The 21,979-nt window shown below is 43.2% G+C and overlaps 1 long non-coding RNA gene across 4 annotated transcripts in view; it reads left to right on the top strand.

The window, feature by feature from the left end:
- Nucleotides 1-19,466, top strand: part of LOC129637464 (uncharacterized) — a 103,897-nt gene extending 84,431 nt beyond the window's left edge. For 2 of the 4 annotated variants that reach the window (XR_008707479.1, XR_008707477.1), the window contains 2 exons: nt 17,956-18,393; nt 19,019-19,466. This is a non-coding gene — a long non-coding RNA (uncharacterized LOC129637464). Of the gene's footprint in view, nt 1-17,940; nt 18,394-19,018 lie in introns of all 4 variants that reach the window. The other 2 variants (XR_008707478.1, XR_008707480.1) reach the window with 2 other exon arrangements.
- The last annotated feature ends 2,513 nt before the right edge of the window (nt 19,467-21,979 follow it).

The raw sequence follows: 21,979 nt of genomic DNA, 5'->3' as shown, positions 1-21,979 counted from the left end.
AAGGACTGAAGGTAGGATCCCGCCAGCACTAGACATAACCAAAGTGCTGCTCTCGGGTTAGGCTGGGTCACCTGCTGAGCCAGAATATAAATAGCAGCCGATAATGACAACCATGGTCTGTTGATGACAAGCCTGTGCTGTGTAGCCTCTTTTATTAAAATCAAAAAATTTATTGGAGTATGGTTGACATGCAGAGTTGTGTTAATTTCCACTGCACAGCAAAGTGATTCGGGTATACATGTATAAACATTCTTTTTTGTATATTCTTTTCCATTATGGTTTATCAAGGATATTGATTATAGTTTTCTGTGCTATACAGTGGGACCTTGCTGTTTACCCATTCTATATACAAAAACTTCTATTTGTTAACCTTAACCTCTCACTTCATGCCTCATGTGTATCCTCCTTTTGAATCACCCTGGAAGAGGAAATCTCTTGGGAGTTTCTCAATTTCCATCTTCTTATGGCAGCATAAAGGGTCTTATTGGGTTGTAGATAAAAGAACTCCACTCACATAAGATTGAACAAAGCATAGGCATTCAATGAAAGGATGGTTAGGGCCTCTCACCGAATCTTTAAAAATGTAAAGAAAATAACACTTCAAGGAGAGTGGTGGTGAGAACCAGGACAAATCTCAAATCTCAGCAGCTACAGTATATAGACTTTCTCCCTGTAGCTCTATTCATTCCTGGCAAGGAAATCAAACCAGTCAGTCCTAAAGGAAATCAATCCTCAATATTCATTGGAAGGACTGATGCTGAAGCTGAAGTTCCAATACTTTGGCGATCTGATGTTAAGATCTGACTCACTGGAAAAGACTCTGATGCTGGGAAAGATTGAAGGCAGGAGGAGAAGAGGATGAGATGGTTGGATGGCATCACTGACTCGATGTACATGAGTTTAAGCAAGCTCTGAGAGTTGGTGAAGGACAGGGAAGCCTGGCTTGCTGCAGTCCATGGGATCACAAAGAGCTGGACGCGACTGAGCAACTGAACTGAACTTATTCATTCATTCAGCAAGCATTTATTGAGCATCTGTTATGGACAAAGCATTGTGCCAGACACTAGGGATACAGCAGAGAGCAAAAGTGAAGATGACTTCATCCTAATGGAGCCTGGATTCTGCTGGGAGAGACTGTCATCAATCAGATAATCATGCATATACATGTGAAACCACAACTGCGGCTTGTATTAGGATGAAAAGGCACTCGGGGCAATGAAAGCCCACAGGACATAAGCCTGACCCAGTTGGGGAGGTGAGAGAAGATTTCCATGTGAAAGTAACTACAGAAATGATATAGGAAAGATGAGGAGAGCAGAAGGACTGGTGTTCCAGGCAGAGGAAACAGCATCGGCAAAGACCCTTTAGGAAGAGGACCCATGGTAAGCACAGGGCCAGTGCACTAACAAGAAAGATGACACGTTGTGAGGTGAGGCCCTGGAGGTCCATGGTGTCTCGGGTCAGACTAAACAGGTCCTTGTTCCAAGAGCAAAGGGGAGCTACAGATGTGTTCGAAGCAGGAAGGAAGTGATTGATTTTCAGAAAAATCACTCTTGCTGAATTGTGATATCAGGTTTGGAGGAACTCATCTTCCAGTTCCCACCTCTGCAGAGAGTGAATCTGATTGGATCAGGGGTCCAACTCCAGTCTAGTCATGTAACAAGGAGAGGGTCACATGGCTGGCAAGGACCCACTTGCAGGGAAGTTTTCAGAAAAGATGTATTAGACATGCATGTGGGCTTCACTGGTGGCTCAGACATTAAAGAATCTGCCTGCAATGTGGGAGACCTGGGTTCGATCCCTGGGTTGGGAAGATCCCCTGTGGTAGGGAATGGCTACCCACTCTAGTATCCTTGTCTGAAAAAATCCCATGGACAGAGGAGCCTGAAAAGCTACAGTCCATGGGGTTGCAAAGAGTTGGACCCAACTGAACAACTAACACTTTCACTTTCAGACGTGCCTGTGTGTTCAGTTGCTGAGTCATGTCTAACTTTTTGCAACCCCATGGAGTGTAGCCCACCAGGCTCCTCTGTCTATGGGAGTTTTCAAGCAAGAATACTGGTGTGGTTTGCCATTCCTTTCTGCAGGAGATCTTCCCATCCCAGGGATCCAACCTGTGTCTCCTGCATTGGCAAGTGGATTCTTTACTGCTGAGCCACCAGGGAAGCCCCAGAATCCCCCAGATAACTGTGACATCCATTCCCATGACACCATCACTTTCCATGAATGAAGACCCCATGATTAACACTTCCCCCTAAATGTTTCCAGTCTCCTTCAGAGCAGGCAGCTTCTGGGGAGGGATGAGGGCAAGAGATTTAGGGAAAGACATTTGGCCAAAACATTTGTGTGCCTGTACACAAATGGCTGAATCACTCCTACTTCCTCCTCTGCAAAGTCAGAGATCATCACAAGAGCCAATGTTTCCTAAGCTGGTACACCATGATCTCATTATAGTGTCATTTTAATCCCAAGGGGCAGAAATTACAATCTCTATTCTATAAAAGTAGAAATGAAGGTTGAGTGTATTTTAAAGCAGGGATAACTTCAAAGTCTATATACTCTTCATCATTTTCCTCCCTAAATCTCCTAACCCTCTACATCAAATGAGAAATTATTATCATTATTTTTCTTAATAGCAATAATAGCAGGGTTCAATTAATTGTACTGTTACTATGGATGGTTTAGATGTATAGTACATCATGTTACAGGCATGGTTCTAAGCACTGCTGTGTTTGGAATTATTCATTTAACCCTCATAACAATCTATGGGATAAAATAGTATTATTACCTTTACTTTGCATGTGTGTGTGCTAAGTCACTTTAGTCATGTCCGACTGTGCGACCCTGTGGACTGTAGCTCTCCAGGCTCCTCTGTCCATGGGATTCTTTAGGCAAGAATACTGGAGTGGGTTGCCATGCTCTCCTCCAAGGGATCTTCCCGACCCAGGGATTGGACCCGCGTCTCTTATGTCTCCTGCATTGGCAGGCAGGTTCTTTAACACTAGCGCTACTTAGAAAGTCCACCTTCACTTCAGACACTCAGTCGTGTCTGACTCTTTGTGACCCCATGAACTGCAGCATCCCAGGCCTCCCTGTCCATCACCAACTCTGGGAGTTTACTCAAACTCATGTCCATTGAGTCGGTGATGCATAAATAGCAGTCATGGGGGTGGGGTGGGATGGATGGGGTTATGTGGTGAGTAGATGCAAACTGGTATATACAAGATGGATAAACAACAAGGCCCTACTGTATAGGACAGTGAACTAAATTCAATATCCTAGGATAATCCATAAGGGAAAGATAAGCTAAAGAATGTATATATGACTGAGTCACTTTTCTGTACAGCAGCAATTAACATAACACTGTAAGTCAACTGTACTTCAATTTAAAAAGTTGAGCAACTTAAGAAAAAAAATTTTTTTTTACTTCAACCATCCTGTGTGCCCACTAGGATATTTTGTTTTTAAAATTTAAAACAGTGAAGCATTGCAAGTTGTGATATATAAAAACAAATTAATAAATAGCAGAGACATAATTTGAACCCCAGCTGTTTGACCTCAGAGTCCAGGTGGTCATTCTGTTCTGTTATTCATTTTCTCTCTGTCTCCCTCCCTGCCACCCCCTTCTCTTTAGCTCTCTCATGCTCTCTCTCTCTCAACACACACACACACACACACACCAAGCAGGAAAAAAAAAAACAACCAGGACTATTATTATTCATGAATTATTATCTCAATACTTTTTAAAGAGGAGGCACAAGGGAATATATACTTTGTACAACCACTGTCTTTATACTATTATCATTGCCTCCATTTTACTGATAAGAAAACTGAGGCTCAAAGAGATGGACTTCCCCAATAGTTCAAGCGGTAAAGAATCTGCCTGCCAGTGAAGGAGATACATGAGACATCGGTTCAATCCTGGGTTGGAAAGATCCCCTGGAGAAGGGAATGGCTACCCACTCCAGTATTCTTGCTTGGAAAATTCCATGGTCACAAACAGTTGGACACGACTGAGCTCACATGCCATTTTACTGATAAGGGAACTGAGGCTCATTCAAGATAACACAGATTGTAGCTGACAGCATCAAGATTCAAATTCAGGTCTATTTTACTCCAAAGTTCTATTGACATGAGAACAGGAAAACCATTTTCCTATCATTCTCTCTCCACTGCTTCCCTTGAAGCCCTTCTTGAATGAACTTTGGGACCCTTGTGAGAAAATAAAGACCAAAATGATTAAGTGCCTGCTGCTGCTGCTGCTAAGTCGCTTCAGTCGTGTCCGACTCTGTGCGACCCCATAGATGGCAGCCCACCAGGCTCCCCCGTCCCTGGGATTCTCCAGGCAAGAACACTGGAGTGGGTTGCCATTTCCTTCTCCAATGCATGAAAATGAAAAGTAAAAGGGAATTCGCTCAGTCATGTCCAACTCTTCGCGACCCCATGGACTGCAGCCTACCAGCCTCCTCTGTCCATGGGATTTTCTAGGCAAGAGTACTGGAGTGGGGTGCCATCGCCTTCTCTGGATGAAGTGCCTATTAGCCCTTAAATTTTGCCAGTTCCCACTCCACCCATGACTCCCATATACCCAGACCAACATGTGTCTGCATTTTCACACAAAAAAGTCACAACACAGGATTAATCTCCAGTATTTTCTGCTTCAGTTATGATTTCTGGCATAGAAATGAGTTATTTAGATTGTTAGTAGCTGACAGTGCCCATAAATTGCTAGAGAAGGTTCAGCAGGGTAAAAGCTGAGTCTGTTTTGCTCTCTGCCTTGCAGTATATCTCACTCTCTTTCTCTTTCTCTCTCTCTGGTTACAATCTCTCCTTGCAGTTCCGTGTACCGAGTGGCGATGAATTACACATGTACTTTCTGAAGTTAAATGAAAGTTCCCCCACCTATTAAATTGCCAGCTTCCCAAATCTAACATAAATCTAATCCAAATACACTTAGGAAAATATTGTACTGTTTGTTCTTCTATTATTGGGTCTTTTTCTTTATTGTATCATGTATTCAAAGTGCCAAGAGCTTCTGCTTACTATATTTTCACCAGGGAATTACAGACCAGTCGAATGAGTCAGCAGAGTGGCTCAGAGATGTTAGAAATCCACGAAACACAGGCTGAATCATTCCACTCCATCAAGCAGGAGAAAGCTAGTCCACTGCCTTGGAAGTAATAGGTAGAAAGAGATAGGACTGCAGGAGAGGAGTCAAACTTCCAAATAAAAATCCTAAGGCAGAGAAAGCCAGAGCTACTTTCTAAGCCTTTCACTGGCTTACTATTGTCTATGAGTGATGAAATTAAGGGAAGCATCCTAGGTTCTTTGTGATGTAGTTTCTTTCCATCTGTGCGTCTTTCTCTGGCCACACTTTTTTTCCCTACCATTTCAAACTACAGCAGATTCTTGACATGTCATGTTGGACAATCCCATTATCAATTATTTATGCATGACTCTGAGGTCTTTGAATGGATTAAGGTTTTGTTGTTGTTGTTGTTTTAGTTACAAGCGTCTGCCTGCAATGCAGGAGACCTGGGTTCAATCCCTGGGTCGGGAAGATCCCCTGGAGAAGGAAATGGCAACCCACTCCAGTATTCCTGCCTGGAGAATCCCATGGACAGAGGAGCCTGGTGGGCTACAGTCCATGGGGTCGCAAAGAGTCAGACACGACTGAGCGACTTCACTCAAAAGAAGAATAGAAAGTGAAAGTGAAGTCGCTCAGTCATGTCCAACTTTTTGTGACCCCATGGACTGTAGCCTCCCGGGCTCCTCCATCCATGGGATTTTCCAGGCAAGAGTACTGGAGTGGGTTGCCATTTCCTTCTCCAGGGGATCTTCCCGACTCAGGGATTGAACCCGGGTCTCCCGCATTGCAGGTGGATGCTTTACCCTCTAAGCCACCAGGGAACTAAAAGAAGAATAGAAAGAATAACTCAGATTTAAATAAAAGGAAGAAATTGTTAGGCTATGCGACCAGAAGGAGCTTCCTAGGTGGTGCTAGTGGTAAAGAATCCACCTGCAATGCAGGAGATGCAAGAGATGTGGGTTCAGTCCCTGGGTCTGGAAGATCCTCTATAGTAGGAAATGGCAACCCACTCTGGTATTCTGGAAACTTCCATGGACAGAGGGGCCTGGCAGGCTACAGTCCCTAGGGTCACAAAGAGTCGGACATGACTACGTGCACACACGTACATGCAACTAGAAGCTCAGTGCTGTCGGATGCTTCGGGTGCGGTTGGATCCAGGAGTTCAAATGCCATCATCCGGACTCAGCTTCCCACCATGTCTCAGTCCTGCTCTCCTTCTCTAAACTGTTGCTGTCATTTTGGATAAGCTTGCTCCCCAAGTCAACAAGAAGGCCCCTGAGAATACATGACTCACAACCCATCCCTTCAACAAAAAGAAAACAAAGACTGTGCTTATTTTTTTTTTCCATACTAGCAGAATATCTTCAAATATTTGCTAAAAATTTGACTCAAGAAAAAAATCAGACTATTACTTATGGATATCCTAGTTGAAAGTATCTTTGGAAAAGCCAGATGATCTAGCAATATTGGGCCTTGGTTGGCAAACGGTAACCATAGTCTGGCTCCTTAGAAGTGCACCCTTGACACAGAGCACATACTCTTCAGTTGATTACCATCCCTCCCACACTCTACTGTCTCCGAAACTCTAGAGCCAGGCATCAATGGTCAGTCTCACCATGCTCTCATTGTTTTTGTTTTAGAAGAAAAATATTTCTCTGTGGCCATGTCTTTAAGAAAAGTGGGTCAATTAATGAACAACTGAGAGACCCTTGTGAGTTTTCTTAGACCTGTCCCACTTCAATTATATAGATTGCCTACCTGGCTTTGGAGGGCATGGAAGTGTGAGCCTCCATGGGAAAGACATGCTGCTTGGATGGCATGATGAGGAGGAGCATAACAGTACTCAGAGAGCCAGGGTCCAGGAGTGGACAGAATGGTACAGATAGAATGGAGCCATTGATGAAAATTCATCCACAGTTTGAATATTTCACTTCCTTCTCACCCCAAACCAAATTCCCTGCCCAACATTTGGTCCACAGCTAAACTGATAGCTCTTGGTGATGGTTCAGGGGCACATACATAGGAAATGCATTCCTCACCTTTCAAGTTGGTCATCCTCTTGGGATGGAGAGAAAGAACTCTCCAACTATTTTAAGAAGGCAATGCTGTGGGTTGCTACATGCTTTCACCAAGGAAGCTTCCTTTCTGGGATTAGAATGATTCACTGCCTGCTTTTTGTCTGGGACCAGCAAAAAAAAAAAAAAAAATTAACATCTTTTATATGAATCTGGGTCCTGGTATACCTAAACAGAGACTTGGGTTCATAATAGGAATCCTCAAGTGTGCATTTATTAAATTATTGATTATTTACTTGGCTCCCTTCATGATCCGGGATCTTCATTGGCTCTTTATTTGGCATAGAGGCCACTACCATTGACCCCTTTTTAAAATAAGGGACATTATCAATATTATCCCTCTGTGTTTAAGTTGGAGAAAGTTGATTCCGGGAAGATGGGATGGCATGCCTGAACATGCCTGGATGAGTCTGAGCAAAGTAACCTCACAACCCTTCCACTAAGCTCCTGGAAAAGGGGTTCTGATCTGATGAGGCTCTATGCTGGAAGCCCTCCCTTCAGTATTTAACTATAATTAGCGAGAACCATCCATATGGCGACTCTTCTCAGGCCAGCTGGGTGGTTGTCAGGTGGCACATGATCTTTGCTTCACTTTGAAGGAGACGTGAGTAATCCTGGGGATATTAATCCAGCAAGGGCTATATTTATCTCCGTTTCTTTGGTTGGTAACACATCTCTGTTTCTTCTCTAGGCATCTGGGGGGGGGGGGTGGGACACAGGGCACAAGCACCAAGATGATCCTGCCCAGAGCTGATGCCTCCACTCTGGGGTTCCCACCTGATTCCACGGCCCCATCCTCCAGTGACCCCAGACACCCGCGAAGGCTCAGAGCATCAGAACCTGGAGGGATGTCAGAGCCTCAGAGTTTGTCCAGGGAGTTTGACAGACGAGGAGACGGGCTGAGAGAGGACGTGGGATGGTCCACAGCAAGTTAAGGATAGGACTGGTGTGACAGTCACGTGACCTCTCCCTAGCTTCATGTGGGAGTGACAACCTATTTTGCATGTGTTGAAGCAAAGCATGAAAAAGTATATGGTTGCCGTATTTTAAAAGACTACAGTTCCTTTTAAAGGGAACTAGAGCGGGTAGACATTTTCAGCATATATATGGTATAAAGGGAACCAGAAAAGCTATCACACTTTAAGGTAGTTCCACAAGCAACCTAGTCCATCCATTTCCCTCTTTCTCCCTAATGATGGCTCTGCATCCATCTCAACTCCATCATCCTCTCCCTCCCACCTAACTGGTCCTCATTCCCCAGGAGGCTGGGCCACATTCCTCAGGAGGCTGGTCTGATTGGCTCTGCTGATAGTCATCAACTCCTCTGGCCATTCTACTTTGCCTTGTTGGTCATTGGCCAGTCAATGGACGAACTACAGACACCAGATTCAATGCCCCATGGAGTCGGCAGCCTAGCTGAGTAAGGACTAAGGCAGGGGCCATTTTAGCTAGAAGAGGGTGTTGTGCATGGTGAACTTTGGGTTGTAAAAGGTAGGGTCCTTCTTAGGATTTTGTTAATGACTTTATTACTAATATTCTTTGCTGAAATCATAGGTACCTAGAATAGTCATAGAGTCAGAATGTACACTGGTAGATTCCAGGGGCTGGGGGTGAGGGGTACTTAGTGTTTTAATGGGAACCGAGTTTCAGTTTGAGAAGGTGAAAAATTCAGGAGATGGCTGATAGTGAGAGTTGCACAACAATTGAATGTCCTTAGTGCCACTGAAATGTGCAGTTAAATATGGTTAAAATAGTATCTTTTATATTATATGAATTTTACCACAAAAACATTAAAAAATTATAACATACTTTTGAATGCTTCCTGGGAGTTGGTGATGGACAGGGAGGCCTGGTGTGCTGCGATTCATGGGGTTGTAAAGAGTCGGACACGACTGAGCGACTGAACTGAACTGAACTGAACTGACACCAGTTTAAGATTATTTTCTTAATCTTCACACAATCCTATAGGGTACGTATATTCTCATGTTATAGATAAGGAAATGGGGTCCAGAAATTCCATAATTTGCTGAAGGTAATGCTAATGCATCTTTTAAAATCCTGTCTTGACCCAGTTTGGAGGCCCTGGCTAGAGGTTAATTAGTTCTTTTCGAGTGGAAACGTCCACACCCAAGCACCTCCATAATGGGCTCACATTCCAGGCAGATTTGTCCACCCCAAGGACCCTAGACAAGGTAATCTGGGAGAGCAACTATGCCCCAAGGCTGAAATTGTTCAATGAGCCAATCTTACACCTGCTTACTCTGCCTCTCCTTTTCCTTCCTGAAGAAACCACAATAAAGGAGCCTGACTACAGTCTCCCTCTCCCCCTGCCTCGTGGTGGACCAGGTGCCTCCCAGAGTGGCCCTACATGGCATGCTGTTTCTCCCCAGGGAGCTGAGTGTGACAAATCACAAAAGTCTACCATTTTCTCTCTCTTGATCTGCATCTGGTCACACCATACCTCACCCAAAGTAATATGGTTAAAGGTGACATAACTGGGAAGATGTGAAGCTGCGGGTTGAACCCAAGCAGCCTGGCATGATGAGCCACACACACGATTATGCTGCCCTGTCTCTCATTCACTGCCAAGCACACCCTCCAGGGATGGGGTACCACCAACTTGTTAATCTGTGTTGACTCTGACCTTGGCATAGACACAGTGGCTACAAACAGCTTCAGCCCCGCCTTCCAAGAGTATCTTTTATCTCTATTTCCAGTCTGGGTATCTATTAGTTCCTACCTTGAAGGTCCTTGATAGCAAGTAAAAATTTCAGTCAACATGACCTGGCAAAGTTTGTGGAATCTTTCCTATTTCTTACAGTTCTTATTGCTGTTGTTATTATGCATTTTGTTCATCTTATTATTTTGTATTTTCTGATTGTTGTTGTTATTTTGCAATTTATTGGTAGTCTGGAAAGCCTTTAAGATCTAATATTATGAACTTTAACTGTAATAGAAAAGAAAAAGGAAGAGACTCAAAATGCAGGTAGCACGTATCTGTGACTTTGGGCAAGTTACCTTTCTGAGTCTCAGTGTCTTCATCTGTAAAATGAGAAAAATACTTCCTACCTTACAGAGTTATTGTGAGGGATGAATGAGAAAAGGCCCATGGAAGTGCCTAGGAGAGTCTCTGGAACCTAGTACTTGCTCAGCAAGTATTTCTCTCCTGGCTTGAGTAAGTCCTTAGGCAGCACCAATGTGTCATCTATGTGGGTCTCCGATGTGAGGCATCATTATCCTTCTTTGTCCGGCACTTCCCTATTAGTTCTTTCTCTCTCCAGGGTATCTGAATTAATTATTCCTGGGTCTGATTTCTTTCCCTACTTATGTTTTTTCCCATTTGTGATCTCAACTAGTCCTTCACACCTAAAGCCCTACTCTTCCTCCCCACTATGGCCATCAGATTTTGGGATAAATGACTTGCTACCTCTTTGCTCAAAAAAAGAGAAGACAGTTAAGGTCTTCTGTGTTCTCCTGAGCTATAGATAGCAAATATCTTTCATATAAGCTGGAATCAAGATTGCCGGGAGAAATATCAATAACCTAAGATATGCAGATGATATCGCCCTTATGGTAGAAAGCAAAGAAGAACTAAAGAGCCTCTTGATGAAAGTGAAAGAGGAGAGTGAAAAAGGTGGGTTAAAACTCAACATTCAGAAAACTAAGTTCATGGCATCTGGTCCCATCAGTTCAGTTCAGTTCAGTTCAGTTACTCAGTTGTGTCCTACTCTTTGTGACCCCATGAACCACAGCATGCCAGGCCTCCCTGTCCATCACCAACTGCCAGAGTCTACCCAAACCCATGTCCATCGAGTCTGTGATGCCATCCAACCATCTCATCCTCTGTCGTCCCCTTCTCCTCCTGCCCTCAATCTTTCCCAGCATCAGGGTCTTCTCCAATGAGTCAGTTCTTCGCATCAGGTGGCCAAAGTATTGAAGTTTCAGCTTCAACATCAGTCCTTCCAGTGAATATTTAGGACTGATTTTCTTTAGGATGGACTGGTTTGATCTCCTTGCAGTCCAAGGATCCCCAGCATCAGGGTCTTTTCAAATGAGTCAGCTCTTCGCATCAGGTGGCCAATGTATTGGTCCCATCACTTCATGGCAAATAGTTGGGGAAACAGTGGAAACAGTGAGAGACTTTATTTTGGGGGGCTCCAAAATCACTGTAGGTGGTGACTGCAGCCATGAAATTAAAAGACGCTTACTCCTTGGGAGAAAAGTTATGAACAACCTAGACAGCATATTACAAAGCAGAGCTATTACTTTGCTGACAAAGGTCCGTCTAGTCAAGGCTATGGTTTTTCCAGTAGTCATGAATGGATGTGAGAGTTGGACTATAAAGAAAGCTGAGCACCAAAGAATTGATGCTTTTAAACTGTGGTGTTGGAGAAGACTCTTGAGAGTCCCTTGGACTGCAAGGAGATCAAACCAGTCCATCCTAAAGAAAATCCGTCCTAAATATTCACTGGAAGGACTGATGTTGAAGCTGAAACTTCAATACTTTGGCCACCTGATGCAAAGAACTGACTCATTGGAGAAGACCCTGATGCTGGGAAAGGTTGAAGGTTGGAGGAGAAGGGGACGACAGAGGATGAGATGGTTGGATGGCATCACTGACTCAATGGACATGAGTTTGAGTAAACTCCAGGAGTTGGTGAAGGACAGGGAGGCCTGGTGTGCTGCGGCCCACGGGAGTCACAAAGAGTCGGACATGACTGAGTGACTGAAATGAACTGAACTGATCGTTCATACTGAAGCCTGACTGTGATTATATGAGAGTGGCTGAGTTCTTAAGGTGCTAAGTCCCTGAACAGATTCTGTGGGAAGGAGTTCCGTGATCGATTGGCCATGTCTGCCTGGGCACAGAGTGGAGAGTGACAACCCATGTTCCATTTTTCCCCTGTGCTTGTGACACTGATTTATTCCTAGAATTGTTGTCACATCATGCTCTTGGTCAGGATGAAGTGATGTTATGGGCAAGCACCAAATGCAAAAGCCTCCACCACCACTAAACAAACCGTTCAAATGCTTTCACTCCTGGTTTATAGAAAGTCCATCTTCATATGCAAAAATGCACATTGTGCAGATGAAGAAAAGACTCATTGAACCATCTTTCATGAGCAGTTGAGGGATTTAGGCCAATTGGTTCTCTTTCTTTTTCAAATGTTTTTAATGAGCCATGCAATTAGGAAAGAAAATCTGGGGAAACAAGGTGTGATTGTTTCATTCTTTAGGACACAATAGCAATTGCATTATTAATAACTACTTTTTAAGGGGTCCCACAGCTATCTAGCTAGCACTGTAATCAAAACAATTGGTGGTCAGTGCTTAGGAATCCACTCTGCAGTGCAGGGGACACAGGTTCAATCCCTGGTCAGGGAACTAAGATCCCACGTGTCACAGAGCAACTGAGTCTGTGCACCACGATTCAAGAGTCCATGCACTATGACGAAAGATCCTGCATGATGCAATGACAATCCCACATGCCTCAGCTAAGACCTAAGGCCCATGGAAGTGCCTAGGAGAGTCTCTGGAACCTATTACTTGCTCAGCAAGTATTTCTCTCCTGGCTTGAATAAGTCTTTAGGCAGCACCAATGTGCCATCTATGTGGGTCTCCATGCTATGGCTTCTCATTCAACATTACAACAACACTATTTGGTCAATACTATTAGTATATCATTTTATGGGTGAGGAACGTGTCCACGTTCACACTGCAGTTGAGCAGTAGAGCTGGATTTTACCCTGGCTACTGCCAGTAACCAAAATATGAGCTCTTCCCAAAATACCAGGTTTCTGAGCAAGGGTCTGGAAGATGTTGTCTGTCAGGTCAGCCTTCCTGACCTGACTATCCCCTTTCCTCATTTGCTGGTTAATTGACATTTGAGATAGAGACTGTGTGTGTGTGTGTGTGTGTGTCTGCTTCTGCACCCAGCTTGGCTTTCTGCAAAAGATTGAATTTAGAAAATTTGGGCCGAAGAGGCCAAGCAATGAAAGCATGCATTAGCTGGGTCATAGCACAGAGGCCATGAAAGAATTATAAATTGAACCACACCCCCGAACCAGAAAGACCCCGGTGAGTCGATATCCAACTTCTGGTGTGTTTGCTTCCTAGGGCCGCCGTGATAAAGTAGCATGAATTAGGCCACTTAAAACATCACAAATGCATTATGTCACAGTTCTAGAGGCCAAACGTCCAAAATCAAGGTGTAAGCAGAACTATGATCTCTCTGAAAACACTAGGGAGGGAACTGCTCCAGGCCCTTCTTCTAGCTTCTGGTGGCCTCGGGGGCCGCCTTCACTGACAGACACGTCACTCCTGTCTTATGGCCATCTTCTCCCTTTGTGTCTACTCATTACCTTCCTTCTGTGTGTCAGTTTCTGTGTCCAAATTTCCTCTTTTTTACAAGGACACCAGTCATAGGCCATGGTAGTTTAGGGACCCCCTTTATGAGATCTCCCTGGTGGCTCAGCAGTAAAGAACCTGCCTGACAGTGCAGGAGACACAGGTTCAATCCCTGGGTCAGGAAGATCCTATGGAAAAGGAAATGGCAACCCACTCCAGTATTCTTGACTGGAAAAATCCCATGGACATAGGAGCTTGGTGGGCTACTGTCCATGGAGTCTCAAGAGTTCAACATGATTGAAGTGACTAAAGAGCAACAACAATACCCTTAATGATTTCATTTTACCTTGATTACCTCTGTGAAGATCTTACCTCCAAGTAAGGTCACATTCTCAGGTACTGAGAGTTAGGACTTCAGTGTATAATAAGGGGTTGGGGGATAAGATGTGGCCCATAACTCTTGGGTCCTCTGTATGGGAATCAGAATTCAGGAATTGTTCTTCCCATGGAAAGAACTAATCCCATGGACAGGGGAGCTTGGTGAGCTATAGCCCATGGAGTTGCAAAGAGTCAGACACAACTGAGCAACTAAGTACAGCACATGGAAAGAACCAAAAGAAGCAGGAAACATTGATCAAATCAAGGATGGGATTCACATAGCCTCTTAGAATACTTAGGGCCATAGTATACAGAACTGGAGTAGAATATCCAGCTCTAGGAAGGGTGGGCAGGTAACATTTGCTGAGCACCTACTATGTGCCAGGAAACTTTACAATCTGTACCCTATTTAGCTCAGTGAGTAATGGGTAAATAAATATTCATATCCATTCATCGATCTTTCAGAACAAAATCTTGGGCAGAGGATCCTACTGTCTCCATTTTATAGAAGAGAAACACAAAATTCAGAGAAGGGAGAATGCCTCAGTTGGCAGGATTAGATTTCCAGATAAGGAGCAGTGAAATGCTTCTCCCCATGGCCATCAGTCTTGAGGGCTGGTAGTGACCAACACCAGCTCAGACCTCAGACAACTGGGCCAATGACCACCAAGAAGCAGATTCTTCCTCTTAGGAATGGTAAAAACATGAAAAACCCAAGAAAGAGAAAACCAAGCACAGAGTTCATTGACAAGTGCCAACTGTATCCCCAGTGAGGAGAGAAAAGGAATTAAATTTCTCCTCTTGATGCTCAACTTTGACATTATAAATTTTGAAACTTGGCCTGAAAATCCAAAGATCAACAAACCCTAGTTTTCTCATCCTGAAAACTGGAGACGTGAACTTGGTTGGGGAAATCAAATGGACTGAGATGAGTGTAAAGCACAGAAGCAAAAAGCAAGGGAGAAAGGAAAAGATATACCCAACCGAATCCAGGATTCCAAAGAATAGCAAGGAGAGATAAGAAATCCTTCTTAAATGAACAATGTAAAGATATAAAGGAAAACAATAGAATGAGAAAGACCAGAAATCTCTTCAAGAAAATTGGAGCTATCAAAGGAACATTTCATGCAAGGATGGGCATGATAAAGTACAGAATCAGTAAGGAACTAACAGAAGCAAAAGAGATTGAGAAGAGGTGGCAAGAATAAACAGAAGAACTATACAAAAAAAGGAATTAATGATCCAGATAACCATGATGGTACAGTCACTCACCTAGAGTGAGACATCCTGGAGTATAGAGTCAAGTGGACCTCAGGAAGCATTAATATGAACTAAGTTAGTGGAGGTGATGGAATTCCAGCTGAGCTATTTAAAATCCTCAAAAATGATGCTGTTAATGTGCTGTACTCAATATGTCAGCAAATTTGGAAATTTTAGGAGTGGCCACAGGACTGGAAAAATCAGTTTTCATTTCAGTCCTAAACAAAGGCAATGCCAAAGAATGTTCAAACTACCATATACAGTCATAGTCATTTCATATGCTAGCAAGGTAATGCTCAAAATCCTTCAAGCTAGGCTTCAGCAGTACATGAACTGAGAACTTCTAGATGTACAAGCTGGAGTTGGAAAAGGCAAAAGAAGCAGAGATCAAATTGTCAACATCTGCTGGATCAGAGAGAAAGCAAGGGAATTCCAAAAAAGCATCTCCTTCTGCTTCATTGACTATGTTAAAGCCTTTGACTGTGTGGATCACAACAAACTGTGGAAAATTCTTAAAGAGATGGGGACACCAGACCACCTTACTTGCCTCCTGAGAAACTGGTATTTAGGCCAAGAGGCAACAGTTAGAATGGGACATGGAACAAAAGACTGGTTCAAAATTGGGAAAGGAGTATGTCAAGGTTGTATATTGTCATCCTGCTTGTTTAACTTATATGCAGAGTATATCATGCGTAATGCTGGGCTGGATGAATCACAAGTTGGAATCAAGATTGCCGGGAGAAATATCAACAACTTCAGATATGCAGATGACACCACTTTAATGGCAGAAAGTGAAGAGGAACTAAAGAACCTCTTGATGAGGGTGAAAGAGGAGAGTGAAAAAGCTTCCTTAAAACTCAACAGTCAAAAAACTAATCATGCCATCTGGTCCCATCACTTCATGGCAAATAGAAGGAGAAATAGTGGAGACAGTGACAGATTTTATTTTCTTGGGCTCCAAAATCACTGTGGATGGTGACTGCAGCTATGAAATTAAAAGACACTTGCTCCTTTGAAGGAAAGCTATGACAAATCTAGACAATGTATTAAAAAGCAGAAACATCATTTTGGCAACAAAGGTCTGTCTAGTCAAAGCTATGGTTTTTCCAGTAATCATATACAAATGTGAGAGTTGGCCCATAAAGAAGGCTGAGCATTGAAGAATTGATGTTTTCAAATTATGGTGCCAGAGAAGACTCTTGAGACTCCCTTGGACAGCAAGGAGATCAAACCTATCAATCCTAAAAGAAGTCAACCCTGAATATTCATTGGAAGAACTGATGCTGAAGTTGAAACTCCAGTACTTTGGCCACCTGCTGCAAACAGCTGACTCATTGGAAAAGACCCTGATGCTGGGAAAGAGAAAATGCAGGAGGAGAAGGGGACAACAGAGGATGAAATGGCTGGATAGCATCACCAACTCAATGGACATAAATTTAAGCAAACTCAGGGAGATAATGAAGGACAGGGAACCCTGGGATTGCAAAGAGTTGGACAAGACTTAGCAACTGAACATCAACAAAAACAGAAAAACATGATGAAAAAGAGTTGATCTTTTTCATCTCCACCGTTGGAGTTAGAGCAGAAGCGGTTTGGAGCTAGACAAGATGATCGTTTCCGAGAGATGAGGCCTTTGTTATTCTATGTAACAAGGTTATGGAGTTCTCTGCCTTTTATTTTTTTTTTAATTGGAGTATAATTGCTTTACTGTGTTGTGTTAGTTTCTACTGTACAACAGTGTGGATCAGCCATGTGTACACATGTGTTTCCTCTCTTGAGTCTCCCCCCTACCCCCCATCCCACCCTCTAGGTCGTCACAGAGCACTGAGCTGAGCTTCCTGTGCTCTATAGCAGCTTCCTGCTGGTTGTCTGTTTGCAGCACATGGTAGTGTGTATATGCCAATGCTACTGTCTCCATTTGTCCCATTCTCTTTTCCCCGCCATGTCCACAAGTCCATTCTATACATCTGTGTCTCTACTCATGCCCTGCACATAGGTTCATCAGTATCATTTTTCCCGATTCCACATATATATATGTGAATATACAATATTTGTTTTTCTCTTTCCAACTCACTTCATTTTGTATGATAATCTCTAGGTCTATCCATGTGGCTGCAAATGGCATTATTTCATTCCTTTTATGGCTGACTAATACTCCATTGCATATATGTACCACATCTTCTTTATACATTCTTCTGTCTATGGGCAACTGGTTGCTTCCATGTCCTGACTGTTGTGAAATAGGGGTGCATGTATCTTTTTTAATTATAGTTTTGTTTTCAACAAAGCAGCAGAAATTATGTCAGAGCAGGGGCACTAGAGAACTCCTCCACCTCCGTGTGTTTTTTGCTACAGTTTTTTGATGCTGAAAAAACTGGATGGTTACCTTGTGACCAGGAAGTTTAGGTACCAGATATTTACACCATGATTTTCATTCTGTTTCCATTTTGGGACATCCTTGCTAATCTCTCTCTTCCATCTTTCCCAAATGTTTTAGCGAATAAATGGGTTATTATCTCTCAAAGTTAGACAACTTGTTCCTTCAAATGCAGGATGTGACTCTTGGCTCTGAGTGTGAGATTGTTGGAAGATGTCTAGAAGCTCCACCCTGGATGCCATGAAATATACATGACACCAAAATAGGCAGACTTGACAATTCCCCCCACGCATGTCAGAAGGGTAATGTTTGTGATCTATATGTATCTTGGTCAAGTGGACATCTGGGGGTCAGCTTGAAATTTATTGATAATTTCATCAGGGTGATAACATTTCACACATTACCCAAACCAGCTTCCTCTTTTCCAGATGATCTGAAGAACCAGGTGAAACTTTGATTGCAGCTGAAAAAGCTCTAGAATCAAAGTGGCCCTGCCTGCCCCTGGCTATGGTTTTACTTCCCTTCCCTTGAAAGAGAGAAGTCAGCCTGTTTGATGTTTGGATGGATGTTCCAACCAATCATACATGTGCACTGATGGTCCCTAATCTACAAGGTCCAAGAGTTGGACCAGAGAACATCCTCCTTCCTGCACTGAAGAACGTTTTCCTTTCTGCACTGAAGGGTAGCTCTTCCTGGCCTCTGACTTCTGAAGACAGACACTGCAGAGGACCTCTTGCCAAGAAAAGAAGCAGGATGAACAGCTGGATATCTTTTTTTGAAAGCTTTTTAAAAAAATTGTTTGTTTATTTATTAATTTATGACTGCACTGGGTCTTCATTACTGGACATGGGCTTTCTCTAGTTGCGGTGAGTGGGGGGCGCCTACTCTCTAGTTATGATACACAGGCTTCTCATTGCAGTGGCTTCTCTTGCCACTAAGCATGGGCTCTAGACATGTGGGCTTCAGTAGTTGCAGCTTGCAGGTTCTAGAGTGGGGGTTCGCTAGTCGTGGCACATGGGCTTAGTTGCCCTGTGCATGTGGGATCTTCCAGGACCAGGGATTGAACCCATGCCCCCTGCATGTCCGACTCTGTGACCCCATGGACTGTAGCCCACCAGGCTCCTCTGTCCATGGGGTTTCCCAGGCAAGAATACTGGAGTGGGTTGCCATTTGGATTTCTCATTTTTTTCTGGTGGCACCGCTTTGCTTCAGATCTACCTCCAGTCATTTCTCTAGACTCCAGCCATCCCCCCTTTCTTTTTCTAAATATCACTATCTAATTTATACCCCCAACTAGATTAGCAAGAAGGAAAACCAGCCCAAGATCATGGGGAGTGTTTTCTGAAGGATGTTAGGGAATAGAGATAGAACATGAAGCCAATCGAATGCACATCAAGAACTGTACCAGCTATTTAATGCATACCAGGTTATCATGGCAACCTGGGGTAGTATTATAGTTACAATAATAGCATTACTGTTTCCATTCTCCAGACAGGAAAATAAAGATCAGGAAGGTTCAATGACCTGTTGGAAGTTATACTGCAAACATATAGTGGAACTGGAATCAGAACCCAGGACTGGTCTGGAGAAGAGACAAGGTCATTTTGGAAGCGAAGCTTGAGATTACAGCTACAAAATATCCCAAAATGTTGAAGCCAGGGAGAAAAAAAACCCCACCGTGATGGAGGAGAGCAGATGAAGCAGAAATGTGGGAAAACTGAAATATATGCATTTTTTTTTAATTTAACACTCTTTATGGAACTTAAGTCATTTTGTAAGCTTTGAAACATAAAAATGTATTATGTATAATGTGCTTTGCTCATAAAATTATCATGTTTGGTGTATTTAAAGACGTGAGAACATGGGAAGAAGGAGAGGAGTTTGAGGGGAATAGCTTTTTTTCTTTTTTTGAAAAAAATTAAAAGGTTTTGATGGGGGGAAAATGTTAAATAAAAATTTTCTATTTTTTTCACCAGATGTTCATGATTCTATTTGCAGCCATTAACTTTTCCCTTTTTCTGTTAACTTTCAGGAACCCTCAAACTGACCCTCAGGGGTTCCTCCATCTGCCCCAGGCCCAAAGCTCGTCATCACTATCCCCACCCCTCTGGGGATATCCCCTCCTTCTCTCTAGTTGTGGACACTTCACAACTCTGGCACCCTTGATTTTTCTGGCCCTTTCTCAAGTACCAGCCTTCCATCCAGTTTTCCATTCAGTAGCTGTTACTTGGTTCTGCCTCTTCATGATAAACTACTCCTTCTGAGTGGTTAGTGTCTGTATAGCTCACAGTGGCTTCTAGTCATCTCACTGAGATGACTTATGATCCCTGGGATTGGCTGGGTACTAGGTAAAGAGGACTGCTTCTCTAAGACTTTTAGAGGGCTCAGGCCAGGGAACTCCCCTTCACTACACCTGTATACCTGGGGACACAGTGCTACTCTAGGGTTCCTGGTCTGATGAATGGAGTGTGGGCTTGAATGTCACTCCCAGTTGGCCTCTTGGTCAAGTGCCCATACCCTCTGTCTCAGATCAAGCCAAGGTTTTCAACAGAATTTTGCTAAAGACTGGAAATAACCTTAAAAGCTAAAATAGGATTGTTTAAATTATGATGTGTCCACAAAGTGGGATGTGTGCTGCTCAGTCGCTTCAGTCATGTCTGACTCTTTGCAACCCTATGGACTGTAGCCCACCAGGCTCGTCTGTCCATGAGGTTCTCTGGGCAAGAATACTGGAGTGGGTGGCCATGCCTTTCTCCAGGGGATCTTCCTGACCCAGGGATCGAACCTGCATCTCCTGTGTCTCCTCCTAAAATGGGATGATATACAGCTATCAAAATATTAAGACAGAGCTATGTCTACCAAATATGGTACCTTCCTTAAGGAAATTTAACTGATACAGGTAAAATACAAAGTTATGTGGAACTATTTCCTATTTACATAAGAAAGAGTAGAAATGGACTGATGGACTGTGTGCTTATATGTCCATAAGATATCTTACAATCTTTACAAGCCCCAGGAAACTATGACAGAGAGGTGACCTAGGGGATGAAAGATAAGGAGCAGGAGAGATTTAATTTTGACTAAATATTATTTACAGTGCTTGCTTTCTATCACTTACATGTATTACCTTTTGATAGCTGGCTAACCAGATAGCTAGGTAAATGAATAAATAAATGAAAATGTAAAGGTAGTTTGATACATTGTATGCATTGAGTAAGTTTGCTATAAATTTATTAAATGAAAAATTTGCTAATTGATCAAGTCACCACTGCATAAGGAATAGCAGGCATGTACTCTAGTAAATCTGAAAATTCTGTTTGTCTCTGTGGAAGGAAGGCAAATGAGCTTGCTTCTAGATTGTCTCTCAGCCACTTCGTTATTTCTACAACAAACATAAACTGAGAACTCACATGTTCCAGCACTGATGTGCACACTTGCGCTGTAAAGGTGAGTAAGACACAGCTGATTCTGGACCACACAGTGAACAGGAGAGGTAGACACCTCAATAAATCACTAGCTCAACATAATAAAAGCTCAACCCAAAGATCCTGGGGGATAATCCACTAATGGGATTATGGGAGGTCTGGAGAAGACACTGAATAACTTCAGAGATGAAAAGATCCTTAGGAATCTTCTAGTTCAATCTCTTGTTGAAAAAGTAGAAGAAACAGACACGACCAAAGTCAAGCGGGAACAAAATGACAGAACTGGATTAAGCCAAACTGTGTTTGTGCTCAATTGCTCAGTTGTGTCTAACTCCGTGCGATCCCATGGACTGTAGCCCACCAGGCTCCTCTGTCTATAGGATTTTCCTAGAATGAATACTGGAGTGGGTTGCCATTTCCTCCTTCAGAAGATCTTCCCAAGCCAGAGATCGAATCAGTGTCTCCTCCATTGGCAGGCAGAATCTTTACCACTGAGCCACCTAGGAAGCCCATGAGCCAAATATAAATGTTCAATTCTGCTGCATGACAAGTATCCTCAATATCTCAACAACATGCAATAGTAAGCATCTATGTAGCTCCAGTTCTGAGGGTTGGCTGGGAGTGGGCACGGTGGCTCTGTTGTGCTCTGTGTGCGTTTCATCTATTGCACTACCTGGGCATGTTCTTCTCCTGACATGGCAGAGATGCAAGAAAGCAAAGAGAAGCATGCAAAGCCTCAGAAGGCATAATTTCAGAACTGGTACCACGTCATTTCTGCTTCATTCTTGACTAAAGGAAGTTTCTTGGCTGAACCTAAATTAGAGGAATGGGAAATTATTTTCCACTCCTTTGGTGGAAGAACATAAAAGTCATAAGGCAAGGGGCATGGTTAGAGAGAAGGGTGAAGAAGGGTCAACAATAAAATCCAGCACACGAATTTTAACTCACATCTTTTGGTCCCAAGCCCAATGCAGTAGGCTACATCTTAGGAAAAAATAGAAGGAAAGTTATGACCAACCTAGATAGC

The sequence above is a fragment of the Bubalus kerabau genome, chromosome 23 (genome assembly GCF_029407905.1).
Source record: "Bubalus kerabau isolate K-KA32 ecotype Philippines breed swamp buffalo chromosome 23, PCC_UOA_SB_1v2, whole genome shotgun sequence".
NCBI lineage: Eukaryota > Metazoa > Chordata > Mammalia > Artiodactyla > Bovidae > Bubalus > Bubalus kerabau.
This window is presented reverse-complemented; position numbering and strand designations above follow the sequence as displayed.